At 38.4% G+C, this 23,450-nt stretch overlaps 23 non-coding genes across 23 annotated transcripts; all 23 read left to right on the forward strand.

Annotated features, from left to right (window-relative positions):
• Positions 1-2,195: 2,195 nt before the first annotated feature.
• Positions 2,196-2,277, forward strand: TRNAS-UGA (transfer RNA serine (anticodon UGA)). The gene has a single exon. It is a non-coding gene; the product is annotated as a tRNA-Ser (tRNA).
• A 662-nt stretch (positions 2,278-2,939) lies between these two features.
• Positions 2,940-3,011, forward strand: TRNAQ-CUG (transfer RNA glutamine (anticodon CUG)). Its single transcript has one exon. It is a non-coding gene; the product is annotated as a tRNA-Gln (tRNA).
• Positions 3,012-3,777: 766 nt separating this feature from the next.
• Positions 3,778-3,859, forward strand: TRNAS-UGA (transfer RNA serine (anticodon UGA)). The gene has a single exon. It is a non-coding gene; the product is annotated as a tRNA-Ser (tRNA).
• Positions 3,860-5,362: 1,503 nt separating this feature from the next.
• On the forward strand, positions 5,363-5,444 carry TRNAS-UGA (transfer RNA serine (anticodon UGA)). The gene has a single exon. It is a non-coding gene; the product is annotated as a tRNA-Ser (tRNA).
• Positions 5,445-6,106: 662 nt separating this feature from the next.
• TRNAQ-CUG (transfer RNA glutamine (anticodon CUG)) lies at positions 6,107-6,178 on the forward strand. Its single transcript has one exon. It is a non-coding gene; the product is annotated as a tRNA-Gln (tRNA).
• A 767-nt stretch (positions 6,179-6,945) lies between these two features.
• Positions 6,946-7,027, forward strand: TRNAS-UGA (transfer RNA serine (anticodon UGA)). The gene has a single exon. It is a non-coding gene; the product is annotated as a tRNA-Ser (tRNA).
• A 663-nt stretch (positions 7,028-7,690) lies between these two features.
• TRNAQ-CUG (transfer RNA glutamine (anticodon CUG)) lies at positions 7,691-7,762 on the forward strand. The gene has a single exon. It is a non-coding gene; the product is annotated as a tRNA-Gln (tRNA).
• Positions 7,763-8,530: 768 nt separating this feature from the next.
• Positions 8,531-8,612, forward strand: TRNAS-UGA (transfer RNA serine (anticodon UGA)). The gene has a single exon. It is a non-coding gene; the product is annotated as a tRNA-Ser (tRNA).
• A 1,502-nt stretch (positions 8,613-10,114) lies between these two features.
• On the forward strand, positions 10,115-10,196 carry TRNAS-UGA (transfer RNA serine (anticodon UGA)). Its single transcript has one exon. It is a non-coding gene; the product is annotated as a tRNA-Ser (tRNA).
• A 662-nt stretch (positions 10,197-10,858) lies between these two features.
• On the forward strand, positions 10,859-10,930 carry TRNAQ-CUG (transfer RNA glutamine (anticodon CUG)). The gene has a single exon. It is a non-coding gene; the product is annotated as a tRNA-Gln (tRNA).
• A 768-nt stretch (positions 10,931-11,698) lies between these two features.
• On the forward strand, positions 11,699-11,780 carry TRNAS-UGA (transfer RNA serine (anticodon UGA)). The gene has a single exon. It is a non-coding gene; the product is annotated as a tRNA-Ser (tRNA).
• A 663-nt stretch (positions 11,781-12,443) lies between these two features.
• On the forward strand, positions 12,444-12,515 carry TRNAQ-CUG (transfer RNA glutamine (anticodon CUG)). The gene has a single exon. It is a non-coding gene; the product is annotated as a tRNA-Gln (tRNA).
• A 768-nt stretch (positions 12,516-13,283) lies between these two features.
• TRNAS-UGA (transfer RNA serine (anticodon UGA)) lies at positions 13,284-13,365 on the forward strand. Its single transcript has one exon. It is a non-coding gene; the product is annotated as a tRNA-Ser (tRNA).
• A 663-nt stretch (positions 13,366-14,028) lies between these two features.
• TRNAQ-CUG (transfer RNA glutamine (anticodon CUG)) lies at positions 14,029-14,100 on the forward strand. Its single transcript has one exon. It is a non-coding gene; the product is annotated as a tRNA-Gln (tRNA).
• A 761-nt stretch (positions 14,101-14,861) lies between these two features.
• TRNAS-UGA (transfer RNA serine (anticodon UGA)) lies at positions 14,862-14,943 on the forward strand. Its single transcript has one exon. It is a non-coding gene; the product is annotated as a tRNA-Ser (tRNA).
• Positions 14,944-15,606: 663 nt separating this feature from the next.
• TRNAQ-CUG (transfer RNA glutamine (anticodon CUG)) lies at positions 15,607-15,678 on the forward strand. Its single transcript has one exon. It is a non-coding gene; the product is annotated as a tRNA-Gln (tRNA).
• A 768-nt stretch (positions 15,679-16,446) lies between these two features.
• Positions 16,447-16,528, forward strand: TRNAS-UGA (transfer RNA serine (anticodon UGA)). Its single transcript has one exon. It is a non-coding gene; the product is annotated as a tRNA-Ser (tRNA).
• A 1,502-nt stretch (positions 16,529-18,030) lies between these two features.
• On the forward strand, positions 18,031-18,112 carry TRNAS-UGA (transfer RNA serine (anticodon UGA)). Its single transcript has one exon. It is a non-coding gene; the product is annotated as a tRNA-Ser (tRNA).
• A 663-nt stretch (positions 18,113-18,775) lies between these two features.
• TRNAQ-CUG (transfer RNA glutamine (anticodon CUG)) lies at positions 18,776-18,847 on the forward strand. Its single transcript has one exon. It is a non-coding gene; the product is annotated as a tRNA-Gln (tRNA).
• A 768-nt stretch (positions 18,848-19,615) lies between these two features.
• TRNAS-UGA (transfer RNA serine (anticodon UGA)) lies at positions 19,616-19,697 on the forward strand. Its single transcript has one exon. It is a non-coding gene; the product is annotated as a tRNA-Ser (tRNA).
• A 1,503-nt stretch (positions 19,698-21,200) lies between these two features.
• Positions 21,201-21,282, forward strand: TRNAS-UGA (transfer RNA serine (anticodon UGA)). Its single transcript has one exon. It is a non-coding gene; the product is annotated as a tRNA-Ser (tRNA).
• Positions 21,283-21,944: 662 nt separating this feature from the next.
• On the forward strand, positions 21,945-22,016 carry TRNAQ-UUG (transfer RNA glutamine (anticodon UUG)). Its single transcript has one exon. It is a non-coding gene; the product is annotated as a tRNA-Gln (tRNA).
• A 767-nt stretch (positions 22,017-22,783) lies between these two features.
• TRNAS-UGA (transfer RNA serine (anticodon UGA)) lies at positions 22,784-22,865 on the forward strand. Its single transcript has one exon. It is a non-coding gene; the product is annotated as a tRNA-Ser (tRNA).
• The last annotated feature ends 585 nt before the right edge of the window (positions 22,866-23,450 follow it).

The raw sequence follows: 23,450 nt of genomic DNA on the forward strand, positions 1-23,450 counted from the left end.
GTGGCCAAAGCTACCTATGAAGCAGGGTTAATGAAACTTAAAACACCACCATTTTTGGTGGTGTTTTTCTAAAAATTGTTTTGGGCATCTTTTGAGTCTGTTTTTGAGGCTTTGCTTTGCAGCTCACAAAATGCACCAAAAGTCACTTAGGAACCTTTAAGGAGTGTTTCTAACCTAGCCATTGACTTGTATTATAAGTATGGAGCACTTCTAAATGAAAAATACCAGAAGATAGATATGCTTATTTCAGTTAACCGCTTGGAATTTTTGGAAACTTGATGTGGTTAAAAGACGCCAAAAGCCCGATCATATGAACAGCAAGTCTTTTTTAACATGGAAATGAATTTGTTCAGTGTTTTCAGCATTTTCAGAGTAATTTTCAGGATGTTTTTGGAATGGACCCACTCCATATCCACCTTATGAAGAGGTCAAAGTCTTAAACTGTACATGGTTCCCATTGATGATGACTCGAAATCAGATTTTTACATTTTTACTGGGACCTAGAATTTTGTTTCTATTTTCTGAGATATTTTCCAGAGGGATAATCACTGATCTTGATCGTAGTGCTATAAGAAAAGATGTGTGAATCTCATCAAATGTTAATGTCTGAGTAGTCGTGGCCGAGTGGTTAAGGCGATGGACTTGAAATCTATTGGGGTTTCCCCGCGCAGGTTCAAATCAAGCTGACTATGTATATGTTCCTAAAGCTTTTTGACTGATTACCTGAGTAGATTAATTTGCGCGTTTTCTTGTCTACCGCCATGACAGTGATATGCAAACTCTGGAACGGTTTTCAAGAATCAGACTGATTAGATTTTTGGATGTACATTCCATAAGCCGATCTGGCGCTGCATCTCATGTGCATCATGCCGCTAATCAAAAGAAGCACCGTGAGTGTGGCACCAGGTAAGTGGTGCTTCTCCCGCTTTTGTCTAGCGGCCACAGACCATTGTTGTGGCAGATGTACTGGGACATGCACTTTGATTTGCAACAACCTTGAATTATCTCTTGGATGAAACCTTTTACCACACAATGAAAAATTTTTAGCGACTTCTGGATAAACAGCTTTCTAACAGTATAAGTTTTGCAAATAATTTTTTTCTTGCTCTTTTTCCAAGTAACAGATCTAGCACTCTTTTTACTAGTCACTTTTTATCAACATTTAAAACTGTCCTTGCTGAGATATCATGGAACCCTTGGCACACTTGTGGAATAAAAGTTTAGAAGATATTAATTTACCATTGTGTATTAATTGTAGATTTGCACTACAGCTTTAGAGCCTGTTTTCACCATGATTCATGAGTTCAATTGTGCTTTCCAGAACACAAAACTGCAGCCAAGCCTTTTTTGTGTGTGTTTTTATGGTGTAATGGTTAGCACTCTGGACTCTGAATCCAGCGATCTGAGTTCAAATCTCAGTGGAACCTGGGCAGTTTTTCGTACACATGTTTCAATTTTTCCACTGACACTGTGTTCTCCTGTTCCCAAGGTTTAACATAAAAAGAGAAAGTTAAAATCAACATACCAAAAGCCAAAAAAAGATTTCAATGTTCCAAGCATACATGGAGTGATCACTGTGAGTTCTGTGGCCAAAGCTACCGATGAAGCAGAGTTAATGAAACTTAAAACACCACCATTTTTGGTGGTGTTTTTCTAAAAATTGTTTTGGGCATCTTTTGAGTCTGTTTTTGAGGCTTTGCTTTGCAGCTCACAAAATGCACCAAAAGCCACTTAGGAACCTTTAAGGAGTGTTTCTAACCTAGCCATTGACTTGTATTATAAGTATGGAGCACTTCTAAATGAAAAATACCAGAAGATAGATATGCTTATTTCAGTTAACCGCTTGGAATTTTTGGAAACTTGATGTGGTTAAAAGACGCCAAAAGCCCGATCATATGAACAGCAAGTCTTTTTTAACATGGAAATGAATTTGTTCAGTGTTTTCAGCATTTTCAGAGTAATTTTCAGGATGTTTTTGGAATGGACCCACTCCATATCCACCTTATGAAGAGGTCAAAGTCTTAAACTGTACATGGTTCCCATTGATGATGACTCGAAATCAGATTTTTACATTTTTACTGGGACCTAGAATTTTGTTTCTATTTTCTGAGATATTTTCCAGAGGGATAATCACTGATCTTGATCATGGTGCTATAAGAAAAGGTGTGTGAATCTCATCAAATGTTAATGTCTGAGTAGTCGTGGCCGAGTGGTTAACGCGATGGACTTGAAATCCATTGGGGTTTCTCCGCGCAGGTTCAAATCCTGCCGACTACGTATATATTCCTAAAGCTTTTTGACTGATTACCTGAGTAGATTAATTTGCGCGTTTCCTTGTCTACCGCCGTGACAGTGATATGCAAACTCTGGAACGGTTTTCAAGAATCAGACTGATTAGATTTTTGGATGTACATTCCATAAGCCGATCTGGCGCTGCATCTCATGTGCATCATGCCGCTAATCAAAAGAAGCACCGTGAGTGTGGCACCAGGTACGTGGTGCTTCTCCCGCTTTTGTCTAGCGGCCACAGACCATTGTTGTGGCAGATGTACTGGGACATGCACTTTGATTTGCAACAACCTTGAATTATCTCTTGGATGAAACCTTTTACCACACAATGAAAAATTTTTAGCGACTTCTGGATGAACAGCTTTCTAACAGTATACGTTTTGCAATTAATTTTTTTCTTGCTCTTTTTCCAAGTAACAGATCTAGCACTCTTTTTACTAGTCACTTTTATCAACATTTAAAACTGTCCATGCTGAGATATCGTGGAACCCTTGGCACACTTGTGGAATAAAAGTTTAGGAGATATTAATTTACCATTGTGTATTAATTGTAGATTTGCACTACAGCTTTAGAGCCTGTTTTCACCATGATTCATGAGTTCAATTGTGCTTTCCAGAACACAAAACTGCAGCCAAGTCTTTTTTGTGTGTGGTTCCATGGTGTAATGGTTAGCACTCTGGACTCTGAATCCAGCGATCTGAGTTCAAATCTCAGTGGAACCTGGGCAGTTTTTCATACACATGTTTCAATTTTTCCACTGACACTGTGTTCTCCTGTTCCCAAGGTTTAACATAAAAAGAGAAAGTTAAAATCAACATACCAAAAGCCAAAAAAAGATTTTAATGTTCCAAGCATACATGGAGTGATCACTGTGAGTTCTGTGGCCAAAGCTACCTATGAAGCAGGATTAATGAAACTTAAAACACCACCATTTTTGGTGGTGTTTTTCTAAAAATTGTTTTGGGCATCTTTTGAGTCTGTTTTTGAGGCTTTTCTTTACAGCTCACAAAATGCACCAAAAGTCACTTAGGAACCTTTATGGAGTGTTTGTAACCTCGCCATTGACTTGTATTATAAGTATGGAGCACTTCTAAATGAAAAATACCAGAAGATAGATATGCTTATTTCAGTTAACCGCTTGAAATTTTTGAAACTTGATGTGGTTAAAAGACGCCAAAAGCCCGATCATATGAACAGCAAGTCTTTTTTTACATGGAATAAATTTGTTCAGTGTTTTCAGCAATTTCAGAGTAATTTTCAGGAGGTTTTTGGAATGGACCCACTCCATATCCACCTTATGAAGAGGTCAAAGTCTTAAACTGTACATGGTTCCCATTGATGATGACTCGAAATCAGATTTTTACATTTTTACTGGGACCTAGAATTTTGTTTCTATTTTCTGAGAAATTTTCCAGAGGGATAATCACTGATCTTGATCATGGTGCTATAAGAAAAGGTGTGTGAATCTCATCAAATGTTTAAGTCAGAGTAGTCGTGGCCGAGTGGTTAAGGCGATGGACTTGAAATCCATTGGGGTTTCCCCGCGCAGGTTCAAATTCTGCCGACTACGTATATATTCCTAAAGCTTTTTGACTGATTACCTGAGTAGATTAATTTGCGCGTTTCCTTGTCTACCGCCATGACAGTGATATGCAAACTCTGGAACGGTTTTCAAGAATCAGACTGATTACATTTTTGGATGTACATTCCATAAGCCGATCTGGTGCTGCATCTCATGTGCATCATGCCGCTAATCAAAAGAAGCACCGTGAGTGTGGCACCAGGTAAGTGGTGCTTCTCCCGCTTTTGTCTAGCGGCCACAGACCATTGTTGTGGCAGATGTACTGGGACATGCACTTTGATTTGCAACAACCTTGAATTATCTCTTGGATGAAACCTTTTACCACACAATGAAAAATTTTTAGCGACTTCTGGATAAACAGCTTTCTAACAGTATAAGTTTTGCAAATAATTTTTTTCTTGCTCTTTTTCCAAGTAACAGATCTAGCACTCTTTTTACTAGTCACTTTTTATCAACATTTAAAACTGTCCTTGCTGAGATATCGTGGAACCCTTGGCACACTTGTGGAATAAAAGTTTAGAAGATATTAATTTACCATTGTGTATTAATTGTAGATTTGCCCTACAGCTTTAGAGCCTGTTTTCACCATGATTCATGAGTTCAATTGTGCTTTCCAGAACACAAAACTGCAGCCAAGCCTTTTTTGTGTGTGTTTTTATGGTGTAATGGTTAGCACTCTGGACTCTGAATCCAGCGATCTGAGTTCAAATCTCAGTGGAACCTGGGCAGTTTTTCGTACACATGTTTCAATTTTTCCACTGACACTGTGTTCTCCTGTTCCCAAGGTTTAACATAAAAAGAGAAAGTTAAAATCAACATACCAAAAGCCAAAAAAAGATTTCAATGTTCCAAGCATACATGGAGTGATCACTGTGAGTTCTGTGGCCAAAGCTACCGATGAAGCAGAGTTAATGAAACTTAAAACACCACCATTTTTGGTGGTGTTTTTCTAAAAATTGTTTTGGGCATCTTTTGAGTCTGTTTTTGAGGCTTTGCTTTGCAGCTCACAAAATGCACCAAAAGCCACTTAGGAACCTTTAAGGAGTGTTTCTAACCTAGCCATTGACTTGTATTATAAGTATGGAGCACTTCTAAATGAAAAATACCAGAAGATAGATATGCTTATTTCAGTTAACCGCTTGGAATTTTTGGAAACTTGATGTGGTTAAAAGACGCCAAAAGCCCGATCATATGAACAGCAAGTCTTTTTTAACATGGAAATGAATTTGTTCAGTGTTTTCAGCATTTTCAGAGTAATTTTCAGGATGTTTTTGGAATGGACCCACTCCATATCCACCTTATGAAGAGGTCAAAGTCTTAAACTGTACATGGTTCCCATTGATGATGACTCGAAATCAGATTTTTACATTTTTACTGGGACCTAGAATTTTGTTTCTATTTTCTGAGATATTTTCCAGAGGGATAATCACTGATCTTGATCATGGTGCTATAAGAAAAGGTGTGTGAATCTCATCAAATGTTAATGTCTGAGTAGTCGTGGCCGAGTGGTTAACGCGATGGACTTGAAATCCATTGGGGTTTCTCCGCGCAGGTTCAAATCCTGCCGACTACGTATATATTCCTAAAGCTTTTTGACTGATTACCTGAGTAGATTAATTTGCGCGTTTCCTTGTCTACCGCCGTGACAGTGATATGCAAACTCTGGAACGGTTTTCAAGAATCAGACTGATTAGATTTTTGGATGTACATTCCATAAGCCGATCTGGCGCTGCATCTCATGTGCATCATGCCGCTAATCAAAAGAAGCACCGTGAGTGTGGCACCAGGTACGTGGTGCTTCTCCCGCTTTTGTCTAGCGGCCACAGACCATTGTTGTGGCAGATGTACTGGGACATGCACTTTGATTTGCAACAACCTTGAATTATCTCTTGGATGAAACCTTTTACCACACAATGAAAAATTTTTAGCGACTTCTGGATGAACAGCTTTCTAACAGTATACGTTTTGCAATTAATTTTTTTCTTGCTCTTTTTCCAAGTAACAGATCTAGCACTCTTTTTACTAGTCACTTTTATCAACATTTAAAACTGTCCATGCTGAGATATCGTGGAACCCTTGGCACACTTGTGGAATAAAAGTTTAGGAGATATTAATTTACCATTGTGTATTAATTGTAGATTTGCACTACAGCTTTAGAGCCTGTTTTCACCATGATTCATGAGTTCAATTGTGCTTTCCAGAACACAAAACTGCAGCCAAGTCTTTTTTGTGTGTGGTTCCATGGTGTAATGGTTAGCACTCTGGACTCTGAATCCAGCGATCTGAGTTCAAATCTCAGTGGAACCTGGGCAGTTTTTCATACACATGTTTCAATTTTTCCACTGACACTGTGTTCTCCTGTTCCCAAGGTTTAACATAAAAAGAGAAAGTTAAAATCAACATACCAAAAGCCAAAAAAAGATTTTAATGTTCCAAGCATACATGGAGTGATCACTGTGAGTTCTGTGGCCAAAGCTACCTATGAAGCAGGATTAATGAAACTTAAAACACCACCATTTTTGGTGGTGTTTTTCTAAAAATTGTTTTGGGCATCTTTTGAGTCTGTTTTTGAGGCTTTTCTTTACAGCTCACAAAATGCACCAAAAGTCACTTAGGAACCTTTATGGAGTGTTTCTAACCTCGCCATTGACTTGTATTTATAAGTATGGAGCACTTCTAAATGAAAAATACCAGAAGATAGATATGCTTATTTCAGTTAACCGCTTGAAATTTTTGAAACTTGATGTGGTTAAAAGACGCCAAAAGCCCGATCATATGAACAGCAAGTCTTTTTTTACATGGAATAAATTTGTTCAGTGTTTTCAGCAATTTCAGAGTAATTTTCAGGAGGTTTTTGGAATGGACCCACTCCATATCCACCTTATGAAGAGGTCAAAGTCTTAAACTGTACATGGTTCCCATTGATGATGACTCGAAATCAGATTTTTACATTTTTACTGGGACCTAGAATTTTGTTTCTATTTTCTGAGAAATTTTCCAGAGGGATAATCACTGATCTTGATCATGGTGCTATAAGAAAAGGTGTGTGAATCTCATCAAATGTTTAAGTCAGAGTAGTCGTGGCCGAGTGGTTAAGGCGATGGACTTGAAATCCATTGGGGTTTCCCCGCGCAGGTTCAAATTCTGCCGACTACGTATATATTCCTAAAGCTTTTTGACTGATTACCTGAGTAGATTAATTTGCGCGTTTCCTTGTCTACCGCCATGACAGTGATATGCAAACTCTGGAACGGTTTTCAAGAATCAGACTGATTACATTTTTGGATGTACATTCCATAAGCCGATCTGGTGCTGCATCTCATGTGCATCATGCCGCTAATCAAAAGAAGCACCGTGAGTGTGGCACCAGGTAAGTGGTGCTTCTCCCGCTTTTGTCTAGCGGCCACAGACCATTGTTGTGGCAGATGTACTGGGACATGCACTTTGATTTGCAACAACCTTGAATTATCTCTTGGATGAAACCTTTTACCACACAATGAAAAATTTTTAGCGACTTCTGGATAAACAGCTTTCTAACAGTATAAGTTTTGCAAATAATTTTTTTCTTGCTCTTTTTCCAAGTAACAGATCTAGCACTCTTTTTACTAGTCACTTTTTATCAACATTTAAAACTGTCCTTGCTGAGATATCGTGGAACCCTTGGCACACTTGTGGAATAAAAGTTTAGAAGATATTAATTTACCATTGTGTATTAATTGTAGATTTGCCCTACAGCTTTAGAGCCTGTTTTCACCATGATTCATGAGTTCAATTGTGCTTTCCAGAACACAAAACTGCAGCCAAGTCTTTTTTGTGTGTGGTTCCATGGTGTAATGGTTAGCACTCTGGACTCTGAATCCAGCGATCTGAGTTCAAATCTCAGTGGAACCTGGGCAGTTTTTCATACACAAGTTTCAAATTTTCCACTGACACTGTGTTCTCCTGTTCCCAAGGTTTAACATAAAAAGAGAAAGTTAAAATCAACATACCAAAAGCCAAAAAAAGATTTCAATGGCCCAAGCATACATGGAGTGATTACTGTGATTTCTGTGGCCAAAGCTACCTATGAAGCAAGATTAATGAAACTTAAAACACCACCATTTTTGGTGGTGTTTTTCTAAAAATTGTTTTGGGCATCTTTTGAGTCTGTTTTTGAGGCTTTTCTTTGCAGCTCCAAAAAGGCACCAAAAGTCACTTAGGAACCATTAAGGAGTGTTTCTAACCTAGCCATTGACTTGTATTATAAGTATGGAGCACTTCTAAATGAAAAATACCAGAAGATAGATATGCTTATTTCAGTTAACCGCTTGGAATTTTTGGAAACTTGATGTGGTTAAAAGATGCCAAAAGCCCGATCATATGAACAGCAAGTCTATTTTTACATGGAAATGAATTTGTTCAGTGTTTTCAGCATTTTCAGCGTAATTTTCGGGATGTTTTTGGAATGGACCCACTCCATATCCACCTTATGAAGAGGTCAAAGTCTTAAACTGTACATGGTTCCAATTGATGATAACTCGAAATCAGATTTTTACATTTTTACTGGGACCTAGAATTTTGTTTTTATTTTCTGAGATATTTTCCAGAGGGATAATCACTGATCTTGATCTTGGTGCTATAAGAAGAGGTGTGTGAATCTCATCCAATGTAAATGTCTGAGTAGTCGTGGCCGAGTGGTTAAGGCGATGGACTTGAAATCTATTGGGGTTTCCCCGCGCAGGTTCAAATCCTGCCGACTACGTATATGTTCCCAAAGCTTCTTGACTGATTACCTGAGTAGATTAATTTGCGCGTTTCCTTGTCTACCCCCATGACAGTGATATGCAAACTCTGGAACGGTTTTCAAGAATCAGACTGATTAGATTTTTGGATGTACATTCCATAAGCCGATCTGGTGCTGCATCTCATGTGCATCATGCCGCTAATCAAAAGAAGCACCGTGAGTGTGGCACCAGGTAAGTGGTGCTTCTCCCGCTTTTGTCTAGCGGCCACAGACCATTGTTGTGGCAGATGTACTGGGACATGCACTTTGATTTGCAACAACCTTGAATTATATCTTGGATGAAACCTTTTACCACACAATGAAAAATTTTTAGCGACTTCTGGATGAACAGCTTTCTAACAGTATAAGTTTTGCAAATAATTTTTTTCTTGCTCTTTTTCCAAGTAACAGATCTAGCACTCTCTTACTAGTCACTTTTTATCAACATTTAAAACTGTCCTTGCTGAGATATCGTGGAACCCTTGGCACACTTGTGGAATAAAAGTTTAGGAGATATTAATTTACCATTGTGTATTAATTGTAGATTTGAACTACAGCTTTAGAGCCTGTTTTCACCATGATTCATGAGTTCAGTTGTGCTTTCCAGAACACAAAACTGCAGCCAAGTCTTCTTTGTGTGTGGTTCCATGGTGTAATGGTTAGCACTCTGGACTCTGAATCCAGCGATCTGAGTTCAAATCTGAATGGAACCTGGGCAGTTATTCGTACACATGTTTCAATTTTTCCACTGACACTGTGTTCTCCTGTTCCCAAGGTTTAACATAAAAAGAGAAAGTTAAAATCAACATACCAAAAGCCAAAAAAAGATTTCAATGTTCCGAGCATACATGGAGTGATCACTGTGAGTTCTGTGGCCAAAGCTACCTATGAAGCAGGATTAATGAAACTTAAAACACCACCATTTTTGGTGGTGTTTTTCTAAAGATTGTTTTGGGCATCTTTTGAGTCTGTTTTTGAGGCTTTTCTTTGCAGCTCCCAAAATGCACCAAAAGTCACTTAGGAACCATTAAGGAGTGTTTCTAACCTAGCCATTGACTTGTATTATAAGTATGGAGCACTTCTAAATGAAAAATACCAGAAGATAGATATGCTTATTTCAGTTAACCGCTTGGAATTTTTGGAAACTTGATGTGGTTAAAAGATGCCAAAAGCCCGATCATATGAACAGCAAGTCTTTTTTTACATGGAAATGAATTTGTTCAGTGTTTTCAGCATTTTCAGAGTAATTTTCAGGATGTTTTTGGAATGGACCCACTCCATATCCACCTTATGAAGAGGTCAAAGTCTTAAACTGTACATGGTTCCCATTGATGATGACTCGAAATCAGATTTTTACATTTTTACTGGGACCTAGAATTATGTTTCTATTTTCTGAGATATTTTCCAGAGGGATAATCACTGATCTTGCTCATGGTGCTATAAGAAAAGGTGTGTGAATCTCATCAAATGTTAATGTCTGAGTAGTCGTGGCCGAGTGGTTAAGGCGATGGACTTGAAATCCATTGGGTTTTCCCCGCGCATGTTCAAATCCTGCTGACTACGTATATGTTCCTAAAGCTTTTTGACTGATTACCTGAGTAGATTAATTTGCGCGTTTCCTTGTCTACCCCCATGACAGTGATATGCAAACTCTGAAACGGTTTTCAAGAATCAGACTGATTAGATTTTTGGATGTACATTCCATAAGCCGATCTGGTGCTTCATCTCATGTGCATCATGCCGCTAATCAAAAGAAGCACCGTGAGTGTGGCACCAGGTAAGTGGTGCTTCTCCCGCTTTTGTCTAGCGGCCACAGACCATTGTTGTGGCAGATGTACTGGGACATGCACTTTGATTTGCAACAACCTTGAGTTATCTCTTGGATGAAACCTTTTACCACACAGTGAAAAATTTTTAGCGACTTCTGGATGAACAGCTTTCTAACAGTATAAGTTTTGCAAATAATTTTTTTCTTGCTCTTTTTCCAAGTAACAGATCTAGCACTCTCTTACTAGTCACTTTTTATCAACATTTAAAACTGTCCTTGCTGAGATATCGTGGAACCCTTGGCACACTTGTGGAATAAAAGTTTAGGAGATATTAATTTACCATTGTGTATTAATTGTAGATTTGAACTACAGCTTTAGAGCCTGTTTTCACCATGATTCATGAGTTCAGTTGTGCTTTCCAGAACACAAAACTGCAGCCAAGTCTTCTTTGTGTGTGGTTCCATGGTGTAATGGTTAGCACTCTGGACTCTGAATCCAGCGATCTGAGTTCAAATCTCAGTGGAACCTGGGCAGTTTTTCGTACACATGTTTCAATTTTTCCACTGACACTGTGTTCTCCTGTTCCCAAGGTTTAACATAAAAAGAGAAAGTTAAAATCAACATACCAAAAGCCAAAAAAAGATTTCAATGTTCCAAGCATACATGGAGTGATCACTGTGAGTTCTGTGGCCAAAGCTACCTATGAAGAAGGGTTAATGAAACTTAAAATACCACCATTTTTGGTGGTGTTTTCCTAAAAATTGTTTTGGGCATCTTTTGAGTCTGTTTTTGAGGCTTTGGTTTGCAGCTCACAAAATGCACCAAAAGTCACTTAGGAACCATTAAGGAGTGTTTCTAACCTAGCCATTGACTTGTATTATAAGTATGGAGCACTTCTAAATGAAAAATACCAGAAGATAGATATGCTTATTTCAGTTAACCGCTTGGAATTTTTGGAAACTTGATGTGGTTAAAAGACGCCAAAAGCCCGATCATATGAACAGCAAGTCTTTTTTTACATGGAAATGAATTTGTTCAGTGTTTTCAGCATTTTCAGAGTAATTTTCAGGATGTTTTTGGAATGGACCCACTCCATATCCACCTTATGAAGAGGTCAAAGTCTTAAACTGTACATGGTTCCCATTGATGATGACTCGAAATCAGATTTTTACATTTTTACTGGGACCTAGAATTTTGTTTCTATTTTCTGAGATATTTTCCAGAGGGATAATCACTGATCTTGATCATGGTGCTATAAGAAAAGGTGTGTGAATCTCATCAAATGTTAATGTCTGAGTAGTCGTGGCCGAGTGGTTAAGGCGATGGACTTGAAATCCATTGGGGTTTCCCCGCGCAGGTTCAAATTCTGCCGACTACGTATATATTCCTAAAGCTTTTTGACTGATTACCTGAGTAGATTAATTTGCGCGTTTCCTTGTCTACCGCCATGACAGTGATATGCAAACTCTGGAACGGTTTTCAAGAATCAGACTGATTAGATTTTTGGATGTACATTCCATAAGCCGATCTGGTGCTGCATCTCATGTGCATCATGCCGCTAATCAAAAGAAGCACCGTGAGTGTGGCACCAGGTAAGTGGTGCTTCTCCCGCTTTTGTCTAGCGGCCACAGACCATTGTTGTGGCAGATGTACTGGGACATGCACTTTGATTTGCAACAACCTTGAATTATCTCTTGGATGAAACCTTTTACCACACAATGAAAAATTTTTAGCGACTTCTGGATAAACAGCTTTCTAACAGTATAAGTTTTGCAAATAATTTTTTTCTTGCTCTTTTTCCAAGTAACAGATCTAGCACTCTATTTACTAGTCACTTTTTATCAACATTTAAAACTGTCCTTGCTGAGATATCGTGGAACCCTTGGCACACTTGTGGAATAAAAGTTTAGAAGATATTAATTTACCATTGTGTATTAATTGTAGATTTGCCCTACAGCTTTAGAGCCTGTTTTCACCATGATTCATGAGTTCAATTGTGCTTTCCAGAACACAAAACTGCAGCCAAGTCTTTTTTGTGTGTGGTTCCATGGTGTAATGGTTAGCACTCTGGACTCTGAATCCAGCGATCTGAGTTCAAATCTCAGTGGAACCTGGGCAGTTTTTCATACACAAGTTTCAAATTTTCCACTGACACTGTGTTCTCCTGTTCCCAAGGTTTAACATAAAAAGAGAAAGTTAAAATCAACATACCAAAAGCCAAAAAAAGATTTCAATGGCCCAAGCATACATGGAGTGATTACTGTGATTTCTGTGGCCAAAGCTACCTATGAAGCAAGATTAATGAAACTTAAAACACCACCATTTTTGGTGGTGTTTTTCTAAAAATTGTTTTGGGCATCTTTTGAGTCTGTTTTTGAGGCTTTTCTTTGCAGCTCCAAAAAGGCACCAAAAGTCACTTAGGAACCATTAAGGAGTGTTTCTAACCTAGCCATTGACTTGTATTATAAGTATGGAGCACTTCTAAATGAAAAATACCAGAAGATAGATATGCTTATTTCAGTTAACCGCTTGGAATTTTTGGAAACTTGATGTGGTTAAAAGATGCCAAAAGCCCGATCATATGAACAGCAAGTCTATTTTTACATGGAAATGAATTTGTTCAGTGTTTTCAGCATTTTCAGCGTAATTTTCGGGATGTTTTTGGAATGGACCCACTCCATATCCACCTTATGAAGAGGTCAAAGTCTTAAACTGTACATGGTTCCAATTGATGATAACTCGAAATCAGATTTTTACATTTTTACTGGGACCTAGAATTTTGTTTTTATTTTCTGAGATATTTTCCAGAGGGATAATCACTGATCTTGATCTTGGTGCTATAAGAAGAGGTGTGTGAATCTCATCCAATGTAAATGTCTGAGTAGTCGTGGCCGAGTGGTTAAGGCGATGGACTTGAAATCTATTGGGGTTTCCCCGCGCAGGTTCAAATCCTGCCGACTACGTATATGTTCCCAAAGCTTCTTGACTGATTACCTGAGTAGATTAATTTGCGCGTTTCCTTGTCTACCCCCATGACAGTGATATGCAAACTCTGGAACGGTTTTCAAGAATCAGACTGATTAGATTTTTGGATGTACATTCCATAAGCCGATCTGGTGCTGCATCTCATGTGCATCATGCCGCTAATCAAAAGAAGCACCGTGAGTGTGGCACCAGGTAAGTGGTGCTTCTCCCGCTTTTGTCTAGCGGCCACAGACCATTGTTGTGGCAGATGTACTGGGACATGCACTTTGATTTGCAACAACCTTGAATTATCTCTTGGATGAAACCTTTTACCACACAATGAAAAATTTTTAGCGACTTCTGGATAAACAGCTTTCTAACAGTATAAGTTTTGCAAATAATTTTTTTCTTGCTCTTTTTCCAAGTAACAGATCTAGCACTCTATTTACTAGTCACTTTTTATCAACATTTAAAACTGTCCTTGCTGAGATATCGTGGAACCCTTGGCACACTTGTGGAATAAAAGTTTAGAAGATATTAATTTACCATTGTGTATTAATTGTAGATTTGCCCTACAGCTTTAGAGCCTGTTTTCACCATGATTCATGAGTTCAATTGTGCTTTCCAGAACACAAAACTGCAGCCAAGTCTTTTTTGTGTGTGGTTCCATGGTGTAATGGTTAGCACTCTGGACTCTGAATCCAGCGATCTGAGTTCAAATCTCAGTAGAACCTGGGCAGTTTTTCATACACAAGTTTCAAATTTTCCACTGACACTGTGTTCTCCTGTTCCCAAGGTTTAACATAAAAAGAGAAAGTTAAAATCAACATGCCAAAAAAAGATTTCAATGGCCCAAGCATACATGGAGTGATTACTGTGATTTCTGTGGCCAAAGCTACCTATGAAGCAAGATTAATGAAACTTAAAACACCACCATTTTTGGTGGTGTTTTTCTAAAAATTGTTTTGGGCATCTTTTGAGTCTGTTTTTGAGGCTTTTCTTTGCAGCTCCAAAAAGGCACCAAAAGTCACTTAGGAACCATTAAGGAGTGTTTCTAACCTAGCCATTGACTTGTATTATAAGTATGGAGCACTTCTAAATGAAAAATACCAGAAGATAGATATGCTTATTTCAGTTAACCGCTTGGAATTTTTGGAAACTTGATGTGGTTAAAAGATGCCAAAAGCCCGATCATATGAACAGCAAGTCTATTTTTACATGGAAATGAATTTGTTCAGTGTTTTCAGCATTTTCAGCGTAATTTTCGGGATGTTTTTGGAATGGACCCACTCCATATCCACCTTATGAAGAGGTCAAAGTCTTAAACTGTACATGGTTCCAATTGATGATAACTCGAAATCAGATTTTTACATTTTTACTGGGACCTAGAATTTTGTTTTTATTTTCTGAGATATTTTCCAGAGGGATAATCACTGATCTTGATCTTGGTGCTATAAGAAGAGGTGTGTGAATCTCATCCAATGTAAATGTCTGAGTAGTCGTGGCCGAGTGGTTAAGGCGATGGACTTGAAATCTATTGGGGTTTCCCCGCGCAGGTTCAAATCCTGCCGACTACGTATATGTTCCCAAAGCTTCTTGACTGATTACCTGAGTAGATTAATTTGCGCGTTTCCTTGTCTACCCCCATGACAGTGATATGCAAACTCTGGAACGGTTTTCAAGAATCAGACTGATTAGATTTTTGGATGTACATTCCATAAGCCGATCTGGTGCTGCATCTCATGTGCATCATGCCGCTAATCAAAAGAAGCACCGTGAGTGTGGCACCAGGTAAGTGGTGCTTCTCCCGCTTTTGTCTAGCGGCCACAGACCATTGTTGTGGCAGATGTACTGGGACATGCACTTTGATTTGCAACAACCTTGAATTATCTCTTGGATGAAACCTTTTACCACACAATGAAAAATTTTTAGCGACTTCTGGATAAACAGCTTTCTAACAGTATAAGTTTTGCAAATAATTTTTTTCTTGCTCTTTTTCCAAGTAACAGATCTAGCACTCTATTTACTAGTCACTTTTTATCAACATTTAAAACTGTCCTTGCTGAGATATCGTGGAACCCTTGGCACACTTGTGGAATAAAAGTTTAGAAGATATTAATTTACCATTGTGTATTAATTGTAGATTTGCCCTACAGCTTTAGAGCCTGTTTTCACCATGATTCATGAGTTCAATTGTGCTTTCCAGAACACAAAACTGCAGCCAAGTCTTTTTTGTGTGTGGTTCCATGGTGTAATGGTTAGCACTCTGGACTCTGAATCCAGCGATCTGAGTTCAAATCTCAGTGGAACCTGGGCAGTTTTTCATACACAAGTTTCAAATTTTCCACTGACACTGTGTTCTCCTGTTCCCAAGGTTTAACATAAAAAGAGAAAGTTAAAATCAACATACCAAAAGCCAAAAAAAGATTTCAATGGCCCAAGCATACATGGAGTGATTACTGTGATTTCTGTGGCCAAAGCTACCTATGAAGCAAGATTAATGAAACTTAAAACACCACCATTTTTGGTGGTGTTTTTCTAAAAATTGTTTTGGGCATCTTTTGAGTCTGTTTTTGAGGCTTTTCTTTGCAGCTCCAAAAAGGCACCAAAAGTCACTTAGGAACCATTAAGGAGTGTTTCTAACCTAGCCATTGACTTGTATTATAAGTATGGAGCACTTCTAAATGAAAAATACCAGAAGATAGATATGCTTATTTCAGTTAACCGCTTGGAATTTTTGGAAACTTGATGTGGTTAAAAGATGCCAAAAGCCCGATCATATGAACAGCAAGTCTATTTTTACATGGAAATGAATTTGTTCAGTGTTTTCAGCATTTTCAGCGTAATTTTCGGGATGTTTTTGGAATGGACCCACTCCATATCCACCTTATGAAGAGGTCAAAGTCTTAAACTGTACATGGTTCCAATTGATGATAACTCGAAATCAGATTTTTACATTTTTACTGGGACCTAGAATTTTGTTTTTATTTTCTGAGATATTTTCCAGAGGGATAATCACTGATCTTGATCTTGGTGCTATAAGAAGAGGTGTGTGAATCTCATCCAATGTAAATGTCTGAGTAGTCGTGGCCGAGTGGTTAAGGCGATGGACTTGAAATCTATTGGGGTTTCCCCGCGCAGGTTCAAATCCTGCCGACTACGTATATGTTCCCAAAGCTTCTTGACTGATTACCTGAGTAGATTAATTTGCGCGTTTCCTTGTCTACCCCCATGACAGTGATATGCAAACTCTGGAACGGTTTTCAAGAATCAGACTGATTAGATTTTTGGATGTACATTCCATAAGCCGATCTGGTGCTGCATCTCATGTGCATCATGCCGCTAATCAAAAGAAGCACCGTGAGTGTGGCACCAGGTAAGTGGTGCTTCTCCCGCTTTTGTCTAGCGGCCACAGACCATTGTTGTGGCAGATGTACTGGGACATGCACTTTGATTTGCAACAACCTTGAATTATATCTTGGATGAAACCTTTTACCACACAATGAAAAATTTTTAGCGACTTCTGGATGAACAGCTTTCTAACAGTATAAGTTTTGCAAATAATTTTTTTCTTGCTCTTTTTCCAAGTAACAGATCTAGCACTCTCTTACTAGTCACTTTTTATCAACATTTAAAACTGTCCTTGCTGAGATATCGTGGAACCCTTGGCACACTTGTGGAATAAAAGTTTAGGAGATATTAATTTACCATTGTGTATTAATTGTAGATTTGAACTACAGCTTTAGAGCCTGTTTTCACCATGATTCATGAGTTCAGTTGTGCTTTCCAGAACACAAAACTGCAGCCAAGTCTTCTTTGTGTGTGGTTCCATGGTGTAATGGTTAGCACTCTGGACTCTGAATCCAGCGATCTGAGTTCAAATCTGAATGGAACCTGGGCAGTTATTCGTACACATGTTTCAATTTTTCCACTGACACTGTGTTCTCCTGTTCCCAAGGTTTAACATAAAAAGAGAAAGTTAAAATCAACATACCAAAAGCCAAAAAAAGATTTCAATGTTCCGAGCATACATGGAGTGATCACTGTGAGTTCTGTGGCCAAAGCTACCTATGAAGCAGGATTAATGAAACTTAAAACACCACCATTTTTGGTGGTGTTTTTCTAAAGATTGTTTTGGGCATCTTTTGAGTCTGTTTTTGAGGCTTTTCTTTGCAGCTCCCAAAATGCACCAAAAGTCACTTAGGAACCATTAAGGAGTGTTTCTAACCTAGCCATTGACTTGTATTATAAGTATGGAGCACTTCTAAATGAAAAATACCAGAAGATAGATATGCTTATTTCAGTTAACCGCTTGGAATTTTTGGAAACTTGATGTGGTTAAAAGATGCCAAAAGCCCGATCATATGAACAGCAAGTCTTTTTTTACATGGAAATGAATTTGTTCAGTGTTTTCAGCATTTTCAGAGTAATTTTCAGGATGTTTTTGGAATGGACCCACTCCATATCCACCTTATGAAGAGGTCAAAGTCTTAAACTGTACATGGTTCCCATTGATGATGACTCGAAATCAGATTTTTACATTTTTACTGGGACCTAGAATTATGTTTCTATTTTCTGAGATATTTTCCAGAGGGATAATCACTGATCTTGCTCATGGTGCTATAAGAAAAGGTGTGTGAATCTCATCAAATGTTAATGTCTGAGTAGTCGTGGCCGAGTGGTTAAGGCGATGGACTTGAAATCCATTGGGTTTTCCCCGCGCATGTTCAAATCCTGCTGACTACGTATATGTTCCTAAAGCTTTTTGACTGATTACCTGAGTAGATTAATTTGCGCGTTTCCTTGTCTACCCCCATGACAGTGATATGCAAACTCTGAAACGGTTTTCAAGAATCAGACTGATTAGATTTTTGGATGTACATTCCATAAGCCGATCTGGTGCTTCATCTCATGTGCATCATGCCGCTAATCAAAAGAAGCACCGTGAGTGTGGCACCAGGTAAGTGGTGCTTCTCCCGCTTTTGTCTAGCGGCCACAGACCATTGTTGTGGCAGATGTACTGGGACATGCACTTTGATTTGCAACAACCTTGAGTTATCTCTTGGATGAAACCTTTTACCACACAGTGAAAAATTTTTAGCGACTTCTGGATGAACAGCTTTCTAACAGTATAAGTTTTGCAAATAATTTTTTTCTTGCTCTTTTTCCAAGTAACAGATCTAGCACTCTTTTTACTAGTCACTTTTTATCAACATTTAAAACTGTCCTTGCTGAGATATCGTGGAACCCTTGGCACACTTGTGGAATAAAAGTTTAGGAGATATTAATTTACCATTGTGTATTAATTGTAGATTTGCACTACAGCTTTAGAGCCTGTTTTCACCATGATTCATGAGTTCAATTGTGCTTTCCAGAACACAAAACTGCAGCCAAGTCTTTTTAGTGTGTGGTTCCATGGTGTAATGGTTAGCACTCTGGACTCTGAATCCAGCGATCTGAGTTCAAATCTCAGTGGAACCTGGGCAGTTTTTCGTACACATGTTACAATTTTTCCACTAACACTGTGTTCTCCTGTTCCCAAGGTTTAACATAAAAAGAGAAAGTTAAAATCAACATACCAAAAGCCAAAAAAAGATTTCAATGTTCCAAGCATACATGGAGTGATCACTGTGAGTTCTGTGGCCAAAGCTACCTATGAAGAAGGGTTAATGAAACTTAAAACACCACCATTTTTGGTGGTGTTTTCCTAAAAATTGTTTTGGGCATCTTTTGAGTCTGTTTTTGAGGCTTTGCTTTGCAGCTCACAAAATGCACCAAAAGTCACTTAGGAACCATTAAGGAGTGTTTCTAACCTAGCCATTGACTTGTATTATAAGTATGGAGCACTTCTAAATGAAAAATACCAGAAGATAGATATGCTTATTTCAGTTAACCGCTTGGAATTTTTGGAAACTTGATGTGGTTAAAAGACGCCAAAAGCCCGATCATATGAACAGCAAGTCTTTTTTTACATGGAAATGAATTTGTTCAGTGTTTTCAGCATTTTCAGAGTAATTTTCAGGATGTTTTTGGAATGGACCCACTCCATATCCACCTTATGAAGAGGTCAAAGTCTTAAACTGTACATGGTTCCCATTGATGATGACTCGAAATCAGATTTTTACATTTTTACTGGGACCTAGAATTTTGTTTCTATTTTCTGAGATATTTTCCAGAGGGATAATCACTGATCTTGATCATGGTGCTCTCAGAAAAGGTGTGTGAATCTCATCAAATGTTAATGTCTGAGTAGTCGTGGCCGAGTGGTTAAGGCGATGGACTTGAAATCCATTGGGGTTTCCCCGCGCAGGTTCAAATCCTGCTGACTACGTATAAGTTCCTAAAGCTTTTTGACTGATTACCTGAGTAGATTAATTTGCGCGTTTCCTTGTCTACCTCCATGACAGTGATATGCCAACTCTGGAACGGTTTTCAAGAATCAGACTGATTAGATTTTTGGATGTACATTCCATAAGCCGATCTGGCGCTGCATCTCATGTGCATCATGCCGCTAATCAAAAGAAGCACCCCATGAGTGTGGCACCAGGTAAGTGGTGCTTCTCCCGCTTTTGTCTAGCGGCCACAGACCATTGTTGTGGCAGATGTACTGGGACATGCACTTTGATTTGCAACAACCTTGAATTATCTCTTGGATGAAACCTTTTACCACACAGTGAAAAATTTTTAGCGACTTCTGGATGAACAGCTTTCTAACAGTATAAGTTTTGCAATTAATTTTTTTCTTGCTCTTTTTCCAAGTAACAGATCCAGCACTCTTTTACTAGTCACTTTTTATCAACATTTAAAACTGTCCATGCTGAGATATCGTGGAACCCTTGGCACACTTGTGGAATAAAAGTTTAGGAGATATTAATTTACCATTGTGTATTAATTGTAGATTTGCACTACAGCTTTAGAGCCTGTTTTCACCATGATTCATGAGTTCAATTGTGCTTTCCAGAACACAAAACTGCAGCCAAGTCTTTTTTGTGTGTGGTTCCATTTTTAATGGTTAGCACTCTGGACTCTGAATCCAGCGATCTGAGTTCAAATCTCAGTGGAACATGGGCAGTTTTTCGTACACATGTTTCAATTTTTCCACTGACACTGTGTTCTCCTGTTCCCAAGGTTTAACATAAAAAGAGAAAGTTAAAATCAACATACCAAAAGCCTAAAAAAGATTTCAATGTTCCAAGCATACATGGAATGATCACTGTGAGTTCTGTGGCCAAAGCTACCTATGAAGCAGGGTTAATGAAACTTAAAACACCACCATTTTTGGTGGTGTTTTTCTAAAAATTGTTTTGGGCATCTTTTGAGTCTGTTTTTGAGGCTTTGCTTTGCAGCTCACAAAATGCACCAAAAGTCACTTAGGAACCATTAAGGAGTGTTTCTAACCTAGCCATTGACTTGTATTATAAGTATGGAGCACTTCTAAATGAAAAATACCAGAAGATAGATATGCTTATTTCAGTTAACCGCTTGGAATTTTTGGAAACTTGATGTGGTTAAAAGACGCCAAAAGCCCGATCATATGAACAGCAAGTCTTTTTTTACATGGAAATGAATTTGTTCAGTGTTTTCAGCATTTTCAGAGTAATTTTCAGGATGTTTTTGGAATGGACCCACTCCATATCCACCTTATGAAGAGGTCAAAGTCTTAAACTGTACATGGTTCCCATTGATGATGACTCGAAATCAGATTTTTACATTTTTACTGGGACCTAGAATTTTGTTTCTATTTTCTGAGATATTTTCCAGAGGGATAATCACTGATCTTGATCATGGTGCTATAAGAAAAGGTGTGTGAATCTCATCAAATGTTAACGTCTGAGTAGTCGTGGCCGAGTGGTTAAGGCGATGGACTTGAAATCCATTGGGGTTTCCCCGCGCAGGTTCAAATCCTGCCGACTACGTATATATTCCTAAATCTTTTTGACTGATTACCTGAGTAGATTAATTTGCGCGTTTCCTTGTCTACCGCCATGACAGTGATATGCAAACTCTGGAACGGTTTTCAAGAATCAGACTGATTAGATTTTTGGATGTACATTCCATAAGCCGATCTGGCGCTGCATCTCATGTGCATCATGCCGCTAATCAAAAGAAGCACCGTGAGTGTGGCACCAGGTAAGTGGTGCTTCTCCCGCTTTTGTCTAGCGGCCACAGACCATTGTTGTGGCAGATGTACTGGGACATGCACTTTGATTTGCAACAACCTTGAATTATCTCTTGGATGAAACCTTTTACCACACAATGAAAATTTTTTAGCGACTTCTGGATGAACAGCTTTCTAACAGTATAAGTTTTGCAATTAATTTTTTTCTTGCTCTTTTTCCAAGTAACAGATCCAGCACTCTTTTACTAGTCACTTTTTATCAACATTTAAAACTGTCCATGCTGAGATATCGTGGAACCCTTGGCACACTTGTGGAATAAAAGTTTAGAAGATATTAATTTACCATTGTGTATTAATTGTAGATTTGCACTACAGCTTTAGAGCCTGTTTTCACCATGATTCATGAGTTCAATTGTGCTTTCCAGAACACAAAACTGCAGCCAAGTCTTTTTTGTGTGTGGTTCCATGGTGTAATGGTTAGCACTCTGGACTTTGAATCCAGCGATCTGAGTTCAAATCTCAGTGGAACCTGGGCAGTTTTTCGTACACATGTTTCAATTTTTCCACTGACACTGTGTTCTCCTGTTCCCAAGGTTTAACATAAAAAGAGAAAGTTAAAATCAACATACCAAAAGCCAAAAAAAGATTTCAATGTTCCAAGCATACATGGAGTGATCACTGTGAGTTCTGTGGCCAAAGCTACCTATGAAGCAGGATTAATGAAACTTAAAACACCACCATTTTTGGTGGTGTTTTTCTAAAAATTGTTTTGGGCATCTTTTGAGTCTGTTTTTGAGGCTTTTCTTTACAGCTCACAAAATGCACCAAAAGTCACTTAGGAACCATTAAGGAGTGTTTCTAACCTAGCCATTGACTTGTATTATAAGTATGGAGCACTTCTAAATGAAAAATACCAGAAGATAGATATGCTTATTTAAGTTAACCGCTTGAAATTTTTGAAACTTGATGTGGTTAAAAGACGCCAAAAGCCCGATCATATGAACAGCAAGTCTTTTTTTACATGGAAATAAATTTGTTCAGTGTTTTCAGCATTTTCAGAGTAATTTTCAGGAGGTTTTTGGAATGGACCCACTCCATATGCACCTTATGAAGAGGTCAAAGTCTTAAACTGTACATGGTTCCCATTGATGATGACTCGAAATCAGATTTTTACATTTTTACTGGGACCTAGAATTTTGTTTCTATTTTCTGAGATATTTTCCAGAGGGATAATCACTGATCTTGATCATGGTGCTATAAGAAAAGGTGTGTGAATCTCATCAAATGTTAATGTCTGAGTAGTCGTGGCCGAGTGGTTAAGGCGATGGACTTGAAATCCATTGGGGTTTCCCCGCGCAGGTTCAAATCCTGCCGACTACGTATATATTCCTAAAGCTTTTTGACTGATTACCTGAGTAGATTAATTTGCGCGTTTCCTTGTCTACCGCCATGACAGTGATATGCAAACTCTGGAACAGTTTTCAAGAATCAGACTGATTAGATTTTTGGATGTACATTCCATAAGCTGATCTGGCGCTGCATCTCATGTGCATCATGCCGCTAATCAAAAGAAGCACCGTGAGTGTGGCACCAGGTAAGTGGTGCTTCTCCCGCTTTTGTCTAGCGGCCACAGACCATTGTTGTGGCAGATGTACTGGGACATGCACTTTGATTTGCAACAACCTTGAATTATCTCTTGGATGAAACCTTTTACCACACAATGAAACATTTTTAGCGACTTCTGGATAAACAGCTTTCTAACAGTATAAGTTTTGCAAATAATTTTTTTCTTGCTCTTTTTCCAAGTAACAGATCTAGCACTCTTTTTACTAGTCACTTTTTATCAACATTTAAAACTGTCCTTGCTGAGATATCGTGGAACCCTTGGCACACTTGTGGAATAAAAGTTTAGAAGATATTAATTTACCATTGTGTATTAATTGTAGATTTGCACTACAGCTTTAG

Source organism: Ranitomeya imitator, chromosome 9, assembly GCF_032444005.1.
Source record: "Ranitomeya imitator isolate aRanImi1 chromosome 9, aRanImi1.pri, whole genome shotgun sequence".
NCBI classification, from domain to species: Eukaryota; Metazoa; Chordata; class Amphibia; order Anura; family Dendrobatidae; genus Ranitomeya; species Ranitomeya imitator.